Source organism: Tachysurus vachellii, chromosome 1 (assembly GCF_030014155.1).
Source record: "Tachysurus vachellii isolate PV-2020 chromosome 1, HZAU_Pvac_v1, whole genome shotgun sequence".
In the NCBI taxonomy this organism is placed as follows: domain Eukaryota; kingdom Metazoa; phylum Chordata; class Actinopteri; order Siluriformes; family Bagridae; genus Tachysurus; species Tachysurus vachellii.
This window is the reverse complement of record NC_083460.1, coordinates 22,458,811-22,474,618: the sequence shown is the minus strand read 5'-3', so window position 1 is coordinate 22,474,618 and position 15,808 is coordinate 22,458,811. Positions and strand designations below refer to the sequence as shown.

General features: G+C 37.9%; 1 protein-coding gene across 3 annotated transcripts in view; it reads left to right on the top strand.

Annotated features, from left to right (window-relative positions):
- nav2a (neuron navigator 2a) overlaps window positions 1-15,808 on the top strand; it is a 79,299-nt gene that overhangs the window by 14,684 nt on the left and 48,807 nt on the right. Inside the window, exon 1 of one of the 3 annotated variants that reach the window (XM_060877308.1) lies at window positions 3,881-3,995. The exons of the other annotated variants lie outside the window; for them this stretch is intronic. The gene's annotated coding sequence lies outside the window, so the exon portion shown is untranslated. Of the gene's footprint in view, window positions 1-3,880; window positions 3,996-15,808 lie in introns of those variants that run through there. 3 annotated transcript variants of the gene reach the window in all.

Genomic DNA, 15,808 nt, shown 5'->3' with positions numbered 1-15,808 from the left:
ACATAATTTAAACACACAGAAACATGGCTGGTTTTCATATCGCAGTGGGGACTTTAATAAACACCTAATTTGCATAAACACAGCTTAGGTAGTTTCTATAACATCCAGGGGATGTGATTTAAAGAGAAACATTGTGTTGTATATTTAGCAAAATGACTGACTATGTATGGGCAAATATCTTCTATGTGGTCTATGCTCCTGATGATATAGTTGTTAAGGCTTCATTTTTGTAGAATTGTTGTTCTTCAAAGTATAACAGTTATCAAAAAGGTCTCCCAAAGAAATACAAAAGAATACCAGATGGTTCTGTCCTTTTTTCCACAACAGGAACCCTTTAAGGAACCTAGAATCTTTTTTAAGGAACTCGGAAACTTTACACTCATTTCCTCTGGAGTTACTGCACCCAAGCCCGTAGTTTCAAGTAGCTTTTTATTTCCATTTCCTGCTTTAAAGTATATATTATTTTTGTGGACCAGTAAGCATTTAGGAAGTGTTTCCTGTACAGTACTTTACCGATTTCTCACAAATAAACACTCCTCTATTCGTCTGAGCAGAGTTTTCTAAAGCTTACACAAAAACATTAGACAGAAATTCCCTTTCTTAATGTCTTAAGCAGCATGAAATTAGGAATTGTGTCCACAACGGCCATAAAGGCCAAATTCAGTTCAATATTATCTTCTGATTATTCAATCAAAACAATATACTTCTGTACAATAAATCTCAACATATAATAATGTCCCATAACCAAATCCTATTGCTGTGCACTTTGGACAGATGTGTATAATATTATATTATATTATTATATCATAATATATTATATATTGTCTTTTGTAGATTCACCATTCACCAGTAGTCATTTTAAACTGACTACTAAGAGGAAAATATTGTTCAGTACTGTTTTTGTTTTATAATGCTTACAACTGTAGCCTTTCCTGTGAAGATTGTGCTTATCGTGGGTCATTTTGTATGTTATCACATATGACCACCATCAAGTTTTCTTCAGGGAGAAGAAAAGAATCTCAATAAAACAGAGTGAAGCCCAAATGGACCTCAGTAATCTCAGAGCAGCTGATCTGCATGGTTAAACAGAGATAGTGCAGACAGAGCACTATGCATTCTCCAGGGAGCTAGCAAGGCCTTTATGGAAATGAATCTGTGTGTGTGTGTTCAATTCAGTTTGGTTTTATTTATATAGCTCTTTTAACAATGAACACTGGCATAAAGGAGCTTCACAAAATAAAGGATACCTATAAAGGAACCGGATTTAAAAGGGAACTATTCGTCTTCTGGGTGACTCCAGGTGGTGCAATTATGCATGATCTAAAGAATGGTATATAGTATTATAGCATGATGATTAAAGCCTTTTAAGCTTAAGTCTATAGTATCCAAGTTTTTCACTATCCAGTGAAGTTATCCACTGAATAATAAATGAGACTGAGAATGTAATCATTAGGCTGTCCAAGTAAGACCATCATCAACAGACCAGCCATCTGTAGGGTAACCGTATGGTATCATACACACATCCATATAAGGGTGGATGTGGCAGTAATAGAGGGCAAAAAGAGTTAAGATCGCTGATAATCTGTGGGACTTTAGAGTGAGGGTGAGATAGACAGATAGAGAGAGAGTCCAGAACACTAATTATAATGCTGGTTCGTAACTGTGGGGTCTAATAAGCTTTATTATTCTAGGTACTAATAAAGATCATGTGCTTCTTGATCCTGCTGTTTTTTCAGTGTTTCCTGTGAAAACGTTTAAACATAGAAACCCGAATGAACACATTTGCTCATTGTAATTATCGTAAGTATCATAACAAGCACATTTGTGGTAAATATTTAACTGAGAACGCACTTTTTAAAGGAGTATAAATGTACTGTATGTGGGAGTGTTTTACATCTGGGGAGGGATGAAATACCCTTACAAGGTGATGACCCTGTATGCATGATGAACTTTTTGTTTGTTAATACATACATCTTTCCACACAAGTGAGGCTATGTGTGTATGTGTGTGTGTGTGTGTGTGTATGTGTGTGCAGTAGGTGTGAAAGAGTGAGACTATGCAATTGTATGCAATTAGACCGACTGTATGCCTATCTATGTCTTTGATTACTGGATGCACATGTGTGTACTCGGCTCAGCTGCAGTTAGTGGCAGGTGGCTATACTCAAGGTATGTAGTGGCTGGACACACACACACACACACACACACACACACACACCTCAATGCAGTGCTTATTCTACAGTTTAAACATAGTCACAACTCTTAAAAATGGTCTGTGTGGTGTGTGTGTGTGTGTGTGCATGTGTGTGTAGAGAAGTAAAAGCATGTTGATGCGTTCTGTGTTTCCGTTCCTAATAAGGACATTGTGTTCGCGGCTCATATTCACCCTTAACTGCTCCTATTTAAACAGTTTGCTTGGTATGGCTTATGTAATTTACACTATAGCAGTCTGTAATGCAGAAGGTCACAGTAAGTTAATGACATAACAGTTATGTTAAGGTATTGAAGCTTAGTGTTATCATTTGTTGACTGGCTGGGAATTTTTACAAGCTGTCCATTTCAGAAACCATCTTATTGGTCGTTAAAACACTTTGACATATGCTGTTATACTGCGCTGTGGTTGTTGAGTCAATCAAACCTAACATATACATGTTGTGTGTTCGGAATAGATGTCTAGAATTACTTATTAGCTACTGCGATGATAGCATCTTGGGTTAACAGTGCGTAACGCTATAAATCATGGTGACTTATTTAGTACCCTGAATTATAAATAGCATGCATTAATATAAATAACAACATCAATTCCGTGTTGGTTTAGTACATTACATGACTAGAGTGAGGAGTCCAGCACTGTCAAGATATACTAGTGGTTTTATTCTGTATTTGGGTGGATTCAAAGAGAGGAGAACAAATTGAAGCTAAAATGTCTCTGAGGCCCTCTAGTGGCTGGTTGGGATTTATTTGTAAAAATAGTCTTCTGACGTTTCAGTTGACCTTGATCTCTACTCAAGGTCATCACGTAATCAAGGTTACCAAACTATAATTTTTTTAACGTGTTATTTGATAATTAGTAAAAATAAAAAATGGCATGGTTGATGATGTGATTGACAGTTTGTACACACATTTGTAGATGTACCTGAAGCTCTTGACAGCAGTAATGACTGGCCCCAGCTGATTCTTGTGAACCTCCCATTGACAGGAGGCTTGTCTGGTGCTTTTCTGGTATCCAGCCGTCCTACTGCAGGACTGCCATCTTAAAGCTTGCATATTCCAGCTGCGTCTATGTCTACAGCAGCCGCTGGAAGGCAAGCTGGACTTACCATGATATCAAGGGGAGGGTTTGAAGAGCCCATTACTCCTCTGTCCATTTCCACATAGCTGCTGCATACATGAAAAGCTTAGAGAAGGTCTCTGGATCCTCTGTGGCAGTCTGTAGATGTGGTGGGCTTATTGCGCACGTCGAGAAATTCTTGGTGTTGGGTTTGTTTTCCATGGTGTTTTCCAATATTTTTGGTTTTGGCGTTACTGTACTGTACCTGGTGTGTGAGAGTATAGAGGAAGACTGGATGTAGGTGAGATTTTAGCGAGCTTTTTTACAACTTGATTATGCAGGCTAGAGCATAGACTGCATATTAAAGTATACACATGTGACTCATAATCACAATATTGGGTGTTGCCTAGAAAAGGGTGGAGCCATAACGCTACTATGACGATAGTGCAGATGTGTAGGTGTTAATTTATTACCTGACATCACACACTGCTTGTCATAAACTAGAGAATCATTAAACCTGCAGTGTGATGGTCATTAGATCGGTGAACAGGAAGTGCACATGAATTTACAGTTCATAGCTCACTTTCACACAGCTCACGTCCTGCGTCGCTGATCGTTTTCATTCAAACATAAACAGGGAGTGGGAGCTTTCATTCGTGTGTGTTAGTTGCTAGCTCCTCATCCGAGAGATCCACCAACACAGGGCCAGCGTGTGTTCACTTCAGGTGTGTGAACCAGGTTTATACTTCTGTCACACAGGTGATGTTCAAGAGTTTTCACACTAAGTTCATATCCAGAATCTATTTTTGAGTTGTTTAGTCATTGCATGTTTGCTTTCACATAGACAAATTTCATCTGAATTGCAAATAGTTACCTCCGTGAAGTTGGCACCACATAAAAAGAAATAATCACCAAAACTATGCCATTCATTTGTGCTACATTTGTGCTGATTTGTGCCGCAAAAACGAACGTTTGTGCTGGTTTGGTGTTTGAGATATTAAACATTATTTTTTTGACCGTGTGACGTCACTTTCCACCCCACGTCGCCCAAATCGCTCAAAACCAGCTTAGTTCGTTTGTGCTCGATTTGTGCCCGTTTGTGCCGTTAAAACTAACCTGGTATCTCCGAACCCTTCTTAAATATAATGGGAAAAATACTTGTTTGGGACGCTAAAAAAGGTATTATCCTTTGGAATAAGATTCAATGTTTATAGCGGCGAGAACGGGCACAAATTGAGCACAAACGAATGGCACCTTTTTGGAACGATTTAGACGATAGTGGGTGGAGAGTTCCGTAACAGTCCCAAACAAGTATTTTTCCCATTATATTTAAGAAGGGCTCGGAGATACCAGGTTAGTTTTAACGGCACAAACGGGCACAAATCGAGGACAAACGAACGCCACCGGTTTGGAGAGATATGGACAGCACGGGGTGGGGAGTGACGTCACAGCTCCAAATTGTTTTTGTTATTTCTAAGAAGGGGAAATATACTTGACGTTCATTTCAACGGCACAAACCGGCACAAATCGAGCACAAACGAATGACACCAGTTTTGTGTGATTTAGACGAACTGGGGTGGAGAGTGACATCACAGTTCCCGAAAATATTTTGGTTATATCTCAGGAAGGAAAACAGATAGTGTTTGTTTTATCGGCACAAATCGAGCACAAACAAACTAAGCCGGTTTTGAGCGATTTGGGCGATGTGGGGTGGAAAGTGACGTCACACGGTCAAAAAAATAATGTTTAATATCTCAAACACCAAACCAGCACAAACGTTCGTTTTTGCGGCACAAATCAGCACAAATGTAGCACAAACGAATGGCATAGTTTTGGTGATTATTTCTTTTTATGGGGTGCCAACTTCATGGAGGTCCAATAGTTGGCTGTTGCTCTGTCATGTTTGCTGTGTGCATGCTATGTTAAACAGAAGGGAAGATATCATATTAGTATTTCTTTAACGAATGATAGTGGTGATGCTATATGTCATATGAAGCCCTTCAAGCGGAAACAAAACTGTATTTATAGTTACTTACTCTACCTGAGTATAGCTCCATATCTTTCAGTCTTTATCCTGCACACAACATGCTTTTCCTCACTGCTGTGAAAATGAAGGCAACAAGTCACATGACATGTTCAGACTCCAGGCTACAAAACACACCTCACCACATGACTGAACTGTCTGCGCTCATGACTTCCTTGGCTTTGTTACAAATACCAACCATGTGCACAATTTAATACATAAATACTTTAGGATACATAGGAGCATCATTCATTTACCTTCAAGAAGCACTTTGTGATGGGTTTGAAAGGGTTGTGCTGGATCTGCTGCCTGTTGGATGTTGGTGACATTTTTTTCGATCTACTTAATTTACTCTCGAATGCATGCTACGACATGAAACAAATCTAATACTTATATATATATATATATATATATATATATATATATATATATATATATATATATATATATATATACATACATATATATATATACATATATATATATATGTATATATATATATATATATATATATATATATATATATATATATATATATATATGAACCCACTTTGTTTTAAAATTGTGAAATTTATTGGTTGTTTTTCCACATTATTAAGAGCCTAAATTTCATGTGGTGCGACTGTCTGACCGTTGCTGCACATATGGAAACGTTATACAGCATCTTCCATGCAAAAGCCTATACTGTAGGCTTCATAAGGCTTTAAAACGTGTCAAAACATTTATGTAGTGCTACATAATTACCATATACTCTACAGCTGTCATGTTGTATGACCACAAGAAATAATCTAAAAATTCTGAGTTATATCTGTGAATCTATGTTATTATAAATTATACTGTACATTGATCTTTGGTGAAGTCCTGTTTTGCTTCAGTGGTCAATTCTGTTTTAAAATCTCAACAATATCATGTGGTGCGACCCCTGACATATTATGTTCTGCTCCCCTATATCTCTGTTATCCAATTTAATTCAATTTATTTGTACGGTGATTTTAACAATTCAAATTGTCTCAAAGCAGCTTTACAGTGTAGAAACAAAAACAAACAAACAAACAAATAAATAAAAAAGCCCCCGTTCAGTATCTCAGTTTCTCCACAGGGAGATTAAATGATTTTATAGGATATGATATTTATTTCTGAGTATTCCTTGTGGACTTTAATTTCATTAGTATATAAAGGGATTTGCACACAGGCTTTTGCCACCCAGATAAATCCATCAGGCATTATGTTGTTAACGTAATGTCATTCCAGACCACACTCTATCAATCTTCACTAATGTAAGTCCGAAAACGTGTGAGGGTCTGTCAGCAGTAGGGCCTTCATGAGTCAGTATTAGGTTTTAGTGCAACCTCCAAACTGCAGTCATGAGTAAGAGAAACATTGACATCAATTAACAGCCTTGTGTTACATCTTGTTCTTCGCTTATGTTTATAAATGGCCTACAGCTGTAAACATCTGTACCTGTAATAATTACCATGTTAGCTATCTAGCTAAGAGTTTGATTCCATTTACATATTTATGCTATCCTCCTGCTATAGGCCATGCTGGCATACTGTATTCTCCTTAATTATGCATAAATGTCATGCTAATTATCAATATCAGCCACACATCATGTGAGCAACTGATGCGTGTCATTTGGAATGCATGAGATTTTCTTACATACTGTATCTGGTACCTCTCATATAAATGAACTAGTTTTGTCTCTGTCATATTTTTACAGTGTATTAGTTATTTTCCATTAAATTTGAGAGTCCAACTGTCATGTGGTGCGATTGTCTGATCATTAATGCAAATCTGAAGACATTTACCAGCAACATCCGGGCAAACATCTATAAAGATTTATAAGACTTTTAAAATGTCAAAATATTTTTTTACTGTAAATAATACTGCTAAATAGTGTTAATATGCAGTATATCATGTGGTATGACCTCAAGAAAATAATATGAAAATAATTTAAGTGTGAATCTGTATGTTATTGTAAATGGTATATTGTAATGTTATTATAACTGTATATTGAACTTTGGTGAGCTCTGCTTCAGTCGTCGATTTTGTGCTTGTTAAATTTGAGTAAACCTAAATGCCATAAACTCATCATGTGGCACGACCACTGTACATAACAGATCCGTACTTCACCACTGATATGCCTATATACTCATCTTGGCTGGGCGTCGGCGAGGGATTTTGGTTAGACGTATTCCATGAATGATTAAACATTAAAAAGTTTCCCTTGAAAGAAATCGTCAGAAATGTGAATGTGCTTCCTCATAACTTGCTGGAGATTCAAATCAAAGGGCAGCAACTGAATGTGTGTGTGTGTGTGTGTGTGTGTGCGTGTGTTACTGTTGCTTGTGTGTTAAATTTTGTTTCTTTTATACACCTTTGCCTTACAGACATGTCTCCATGGCAACCTCAAGTTTGTGTGTGTGTGATGGCAGACTGACAGTTCAGCAGATTCTTTTGTATAGTAGTTGCTGACCTTGTTGTCCTTTGTACCCTCCTGAGCTTGCATGTCTGTTTGTGCGTGCATGTGTGTGTGTGTGTGTGTGTGTGTGTGTGTGTGTGTGTGTGTGTGTGAGTCCCAGATGTAAAAGTGTAAAGATATTTCCATGCTGAGTTTTAATTAAACTGGGGTGAAGATAAAGATGTGTTTTTCTGCATGAAGAGACAGAGACTGATAATGAGACCCGGAGGACAGAAAGAAACAGGCAGACAGATAGAGATAGAGAGAGAGAGAGAGAGAGAGGGAGAGGGAGAGAGAGAGACAGAAATAAATAACCCTTGAGGACACTTCAACTCGTCCTCCACAGGGAGTCTCAGCTTTTCTTTTATTCTTCTTGTCTGGTCCTCTGAAATCCTGAAAGGACAGAGTGAGTGAGCAGTGGTTTGGGACATGTCCACAGTGTAGTAACGATGATGTTTAATTGGCTTTGTATAGCCAATCAAGGGTGTGGTTTGGGATACAGTGGAGTAATGATGGTGAGAATTTTGTTATGGTAAATATGGGGCATTGTTTTGAAGAGGTTAGTGTGGTAAATAGTCTGGATAGTATTGAGAGCAGCTCTGCTGTATGGGTTAGAGACTGTAGCAGTGAGGAAAAGACATGAGGCAGAGTTGGAGGTAGCAGAGATGAGGATGTTGAGGTTCTCTTTAGGAGTGACAAGGATGGATAGGATTAGGAACAAGCACATCAGAGGGACAGCTCAGGTTGGCTGTTTTGGGTACAAGGTCAGAGAGGATAGATTGAGATGGTTTGGACATGTACAGAGGAGAGAGATGATTATATTGGTAGAAGGATGTCAGAGATGGAGCTGCCAGGTAAGAGGTCAAGAGGAAGGCCAAAGAGAAGATATGTGGATGTGTTAAAAGAGGAATTGAAGGTAATTGGTGTGAGAGTAGAGGGAGCTAAGGATAGAGTTAGGTGGAAACAGATGATTCGCTGTGGAGACCCCTAATGGGAAAAGCTGAAAGTGGAAGAAGTGTGGTAAATAGTCTGTGGAGGTACTAGGGCAGGAAATGGAACACAACATGGGTCTAAGGCACTGCAGTTATTTTAACAAAGACACACAGTATACGGCCTAAATAATAAATCCAGTTTTTACACACACACACACACACACACACACACACACACACACACACACACACAAACTAACCACTTTTGTAGGATTACTTTTATAGGGTAACTTTGTAGTGTGCAATGTTCAGAGAGCGGAAATACACACGAACCCCACGCACAACGATAAGTCCACAGCAGATGGAGCGTTTGTGTGTCTGCTTGATGTGTCAATGCGTCATTGCTATAAATAAGCGTTTGTGCGTTGTTGGAAACACTTGCTGTCTTGGTGCAGAGTTTACTAGATTTCCTCGTTTCCACAATGTGACTAATGGAGGAGGAAGGACTGTGCCAATAATTAGCTGGATGAGATTTTCAACACGCATGCTGCTGTTATTGTTGTCACAGGAAAATTTGTTCAGAAGATGATATGAAAGTAGAAAATAACCGAATGCTATAAAAGTTACAGTACTGCACATGTGACAGATTTTTTTCTTCTTGGTGAAATGGATACAAACACAAGAGCACTCTATATACAGCACAAGATATTTTCTTCAAATTTGCCTGAGGAACTCAAAGGGCGGCTGTTTTCCCCAACGTATCTGCCTACATCTCTACTAGAGAATTGCTTTCTGACTGGAGCACAATTGCAGCATTCACACAAATCCACATTTATTTCTAACAATCCAGGACTAATCACTTTCTACACAAAGAGCAATTAAAGCTCTATGATGTAAGTAAGTATGATTCCACCACCACGAGGTGCACACGAACATCGAACAAAGCTACTGAACATGTACACCATCTCTGCCACCAAAACAGATTTATTTACGATGAGATCTGTAGACAAACGAGCACTCAAATATGTGACCGCTCCATAAGTATTTATCTGGATTTTTCTGCATAACATTCCATTCCACATGAAATGTGACACTTTATTTCTGCAGTTGCTTCAGTCTGGTACTGTTGTTACTTTTATTATGCTCAGCGAATAATCGAGGACTGTGCAATTAATTGCTTAATTAATTAATTAATTATTTAATTACTTAATTGATTGTATTTTTTTTTTATGTATTCATTTAATAAAGTATTTTTATTAAATATTTATTATTTTAATAAATTAAAATTATATTAATAAATAATACATAAATATTATATTATGTTATTAAATATCTATTAATTTAATAAATTCTAATTAAATTAATACATTATATAGGAATTAATTACCGACTGAACCGATTAAAATAAACACGTTTATTTTTGTACACCTGACATGATTTCAGTCTGTATATTCAAAGTCCTGAATACATTTTTTTTTAAACACTGCACTATTCTAGCGCACATTGTGCTGCTGCCTAAATTTAATACTACACTCAGTTCTAATTGCCTCCAGCATCATGAATCTGTTTTATATTAATACAAAGTAAACTGATCACGTTGATTTAGTAATTAGAAACTTGTTTAAATTACACTTAAAATAGATGGACTTTAACGACACAGGCCACAGCGCTTAATCACATGGCTTTAAGCAGGTTCTCAGTGTCTGGAGATGTAAATGTACAGTATATGTAAGTGCCATGTGAGGAACTGCACTAGGGAGTTAGTAAATTACACATGTTGCACGTTTATGTCAGAACGAGCATGCTAACTGACTCACGTTTATGTTCTGCTGGAAGTGTACGTGATGACGCTTGTACTTTCAATAAAATCATGTGCTAACCCTAGCTAATAAAGAAGCTTCCTTACAATGTGGTTAGTCTCATTTTAAACATTCACCAAACACATCCCCAGGCCATACTGTGATATTCTAAGTTTTATTTCCGCCTTTGGTTTGTTTGTCACTCTGTGTGTGTGTGTGTGTGTGTGTGTGTTTGTGTGTAATTTGCCATAAAATGAAATTCAGACATACATCAAAGAATCCAGATGTACATTAAAGAGCGACATTAAGGCAGGAAGTTAAGATTACACCCAGTGTTTCATTGCTTTGTGTGTGTGTGTACACATTTGGTAACCCTTTAGACTCCAGATGGCCTCCATAGCTGCAGACTGTGTTGTGTTTTCCTTTGAAAATTCAGTGCTACAGTCTGATTTGTATCCTCAGACGTGTAGCTGTAATCTCGGAACCCCTGTGTGACACAATTCACTCCATCATTGTACTTTACATCTTTCTTTCCATGCTTATCAGGATCACTTAAAGATCACCTGCAGTATGTAAGCTCATGTTTCCCAATGAAGGAAAAATTAGCTTATATAAACACGTAAATATATTTTGGAAAAATATATTTTGGAGCTTCCTTAGGAGTAGGATTTGGGCATGTTTATTTTAACTTTATTTCAGCTGTTTTTAAAGCGTAGTGGAACAAATCATCACTAAAGTCACATTTATTTAGTAATTATAGCTTAAGTATTGCTAATTTATTAGTAGATACACTAAATCCTGTCTTGTGTATGAGACAAAAGGCTTTTTGTCATTAGCTGTTCATCTGTGAAACACACACACACACACACACACACACACACACACACACATACACACTCACACACACACATTGCCATTAATTACATGCAGCAGTAACACCCTGCTTTTTACTTGCTTTGTGTGTGTGTGTGTGTGTGTGTGTGTGTCTGTGTCTGTGTCTGTGTGTGTGAAAAGAAAATTATGCAGCAGCTAAAAATTCCAACCAGTAGTTACTGACACTACACCTGCTGAGAGCGAGCGAGAGAGAGAGAGAGAGAGAGAGATGTGGTAACAGAGGATGAGAAGAAAGAGAAGGAGAGAAATAGGGGGGAGTGGAAGGTTGAACGAGGGCTTAGTTTATACACTGATCCAGTGAGCAGCAGCTCCATGTTTTATTTGTTAGTTTTCCTGCTCTCCCTCTCTCTCTCTCTCTCTCTCTCTCTCTCTCTCTCTCTCTCTCTCTCTCTCTCTCTCTCTCTCTCTCTCTGTTTCTCTCGCTCTCTCGTTTCTCTCTCTCTCTCTCTCTCTTACTGGTGTGTGGTGAAATTCGGAGTGGATTATAAATGGACATTTTCTGCATACGGAAGCAGAAGAAGATAATCAGGACTGAAAAGTGTTAGAGACGCTGTGTATGTGTGTGTGTGATATTATATGTGTACTGTATATATGTGTCTGTATGTCTGAGAAGAGATGCCTGTCATCCTACTATGATGAAATCTGGACTTCCTACTCATGCTGTGCTGCTGCTAAACACACACTCATATGAGACATCAAGAGCCAGCACACTTACAGGTTAGAGGAGTATGTGTGTGTGTTAGGTGTGCAGTATTGCTGTGATGATTCTTCAGTACAGAGCGGTACAGTGTTAGAAGATGATATATTCCAGTAGTTTCTATAACTACATACAGACCTGACACCACCTTCACTTGACACTGTGTTTGTGTGTGTGTTTTTTGCTCTCCACACTGTGACTTATTTTTAATTAATGAAAGGAAATCTTGTATATTTGAAGGACCAGTGTGGATCTGTGTGTGTTTATTTAACATCTTGTATGCTCGTTTGGCTTTAAAGCAGCTGTGTGTGTGTATGTGTGTGTACGCGCGTGCGTGTGTGTGTGTGTGTTATTTTTGAGATCACTTATGCTAGGCAACAGTTCTGACTCTTTCTCCGTCTCTATCTCTCTTGCTCTCTGTGAGCATGTTTGAGCACCATGTAAGGTTATGCCAAACGAAGGGGTGTGAGAGGGGTGAGTGATACTTACATTTATCACCTTATGGGAACCAAATGTCCCCATGATAATGTGTTTATATTTATATTGTTTTATATTGTTGTAGGCAGAGTTAAAACCTGGGGTTAGTAGATTGAGATAGTAAGTTAGCAACTGTAATACAGAAGTGTGTGTGTGTGTGTGTGTGTGTGTGTGTGCGTGATAGTGCACACACATTTTTAATATCGGATAAACACACCATATGAATCTGGTATGGACTGATCTAAAAAAAAGCTTGAGTTACATTTTCTCTCAGACTATTGTGATTTAATTCAGTACCTTAGTACCTACTGCATTCGATTCCATACCTGCTGCATGCAGTTCAATTTATTGTAAGTACAGTAGGTATTGAATCGAATGCAGTAGGTACTGAACCGAATACAGTAGGTATTGAATCGAATGCAGTAGGTACTGAACCGAATGCAGTAGGTACTGAATCGAATGCATTCGATTCAGTACCTACTGCATTCGGTTCTTTAATGAATGAATTTGATTCAGTACCAACTGCATTTGATTCTATACCTATTGCATTCCAAGTCTGTACCTCCTAAATTTGATTAAAGTTTAGTTTATTATACTTCAAGTACAGTTTAAAAAGAGATGACACACTGCTTTCTGCCATGTTTGATTCTGCCAGCTCTTCTGCATCAGTCATGTTGTATTAGAGCAGTGTGCATTGGCTCCATACTGCAGAATCTCAGCAGAAGCAGTAGGTCACCTGGGTATTTCTCGCCTAAGGTTTTATGAATACTGAGAATGCAGACATACTGTCTCGTAGCATTCTGCTTCTCATCTGCTGTATAGGACGCCTTTCCATCAGCACTGATGGAGATGATTCCATCACCCTCTAGTGGTAAGAGTGTGAATTACACCAGTGCACCCCCCCTCCCCCCAACTAAAAGTCTAATTTATCAGAGAACAGAAAGATCAGATCTCAGACTCTTTATAAAATTATTCTTTAGGCATGTAAAGGTTGTCTGTTAGGAACCAGCACAGAGATTTTTTAGGTATCCAAAGTACTCAAAGACTTTTATTCTGTGTTTGTGTGTGTGTGTTAGTGTTAATTTCGTCAGACGAGACAAGACAATATATGTTCGTCAACAAACTTTTTTTTCATGGCTAAGACGAGACGATGACAAGACTGCACCACTGTCCAAAAACTCTGACTAAGACTAAATTAACATGCATTATTGTTGACGAAAAAAGACGAGACGAAAATGTTTTGTATAAAATAAAAACTACGATAAAATCTCTCTTCATTTTCATCTACAATTGTCTCTGCTTTTTCATCAGCTGTTACGCCTTTAAAATATTCAGAACTAGTTCACGGCTTCGCACTTTTTATTGTGTGCGTAGAAAGAATTCGTCCACACGCCGCTCAAAGAAAAATCCTGTGCGCAAGTCCACCCCTGGTCTAGGCAGGCTTTTTGTGTTAAATTATATTTCCTGTCGCTGCACAGGCTCTTTTATTGTACATGACAGCTTATGTCCCGATGACCGGTCTTTGCATTACGATTAAAAGCAGTATCATTAAAGTTAAAAAGTGCATTCGAGTGTATGCACTGTTTAAACGAGTGTTCTCAGGTTGTATGTAAATGTAGGTTGAGTGTAAATAGGTTGTATTTTAGGCCCACAGTAAAGTAGGCCTATTCTTCAGTTTTTCTGAGTATATTTATTTTATTTCTGATTTGAACAGAAACATGAGACACAAGGCAACCAAAACAGTTTTAAAAACCTTTGTAACTTAAGTTGTCAGTCGGAGTCTGTTGGGCCCCAGCTTTTGAATTGTGTTGGTTAAAATAAAATATTCTTCAGAACAGGTTAATCATTTGTCTCCTAATTCAGAAATTGAAAACCAGTCATCTGCGATGGGTTGGCACTCCGTCCAGGGTGTATCCTGCCTTGATGCCCGATGACGCCTGAGATAGGCACAGGCTCCCCGTGACCCGAGGTAGTTCGGATAAGCGGTAGAAGATGAATGAATGAATGAATGAAAAACCAGTCACATTTAACATTTACATTCAACAAAAATCATTCAACAAGTGTATTTTGTCAGGTAATTATGACATTTAACCAATGTTTGAGATATGTGAAACACTAAGATATCTTGAGTTTTCTTTTGACTAAAACTAGACTAAAATGACGAGACTTTTAGTCGACTAAAACTTGACTAACAAAAAAAGATATGTGAATGACTAAATATGACTAAAACTAACAAGGACATTTGGCACAAGACTAAGGCTAAATTAAAAATAGGTGACGAAATTAACACTAGTGTGTGTGTGTGTTTGTGTGTGTCTCCACTAGGGATGTACCGATCCGATATTTTGGATCGAGGTCGGCGCCGATCCAAGCATTTTGAGTGGATCGGGTATCGGTGTTGCGTGACCGATCCTAATCCAATACCCGTGGTCATGGGCGTCGGAACCATTATATGTGTGTGGGACAGGACACACCCACTTTTTAAGACCAATAATATTGGACCCACCCACTTTTTATTTGCTTTCGATGCCCGTGCCCGTGGTGGTTTATTAATGAACAGCAAACATCATAGACTATTGCTTAAACTTATAAGAAAAATGCACTTATATATTAAATACATTAATGTAAATAAATATAATAAATTTTATAGGAAATATGTTGCACAACCGCCTGCGACAGACAGGCAAGTTTAGCAGGCGCCCTTTCCATTTACCTCAGCGCGTTAAACATGTCGCTCATTTGGGTGCAAGGTTTACTGTTTAATACATTTTGCATTGTGTTTCAAGAGTTCTAATATAAGATTCACTTTAAAATGTTGCCTTTTCTTCAGAAAATAATTTAATTTAATAATTGCAGTATATATGGTTTAGATTGTTATACCACTAACTGTTAAAAGTACTGTTTGCTACTGCATTAATACTTTTTTAAGGTTTCTTGTGTTTTCATTTTTCATCCAGTAATGGGCATTTTTGTATTTCTTTGTCAGAAACAAATAAATCTTAATAACTAAGCGAGTTGTATACATTCTTTAGTTTTAAAGGTAGAAAAGAATCGGCCGATACCGGCAAACGCTGGTATCGGAATCGGACCGGAAGAGAAAAAGTGGTATCGGTACATCCCTAGTCTCCACCTGACGTTAGCTCTAAAGTTACAGCATAATGTTCCGTAACAGAAACCACTCATTATACTGATTCATTTATTACAGCTAAAACCTACATTTGAGACTCTATTAGGATGCAACCCGAGCACATACTC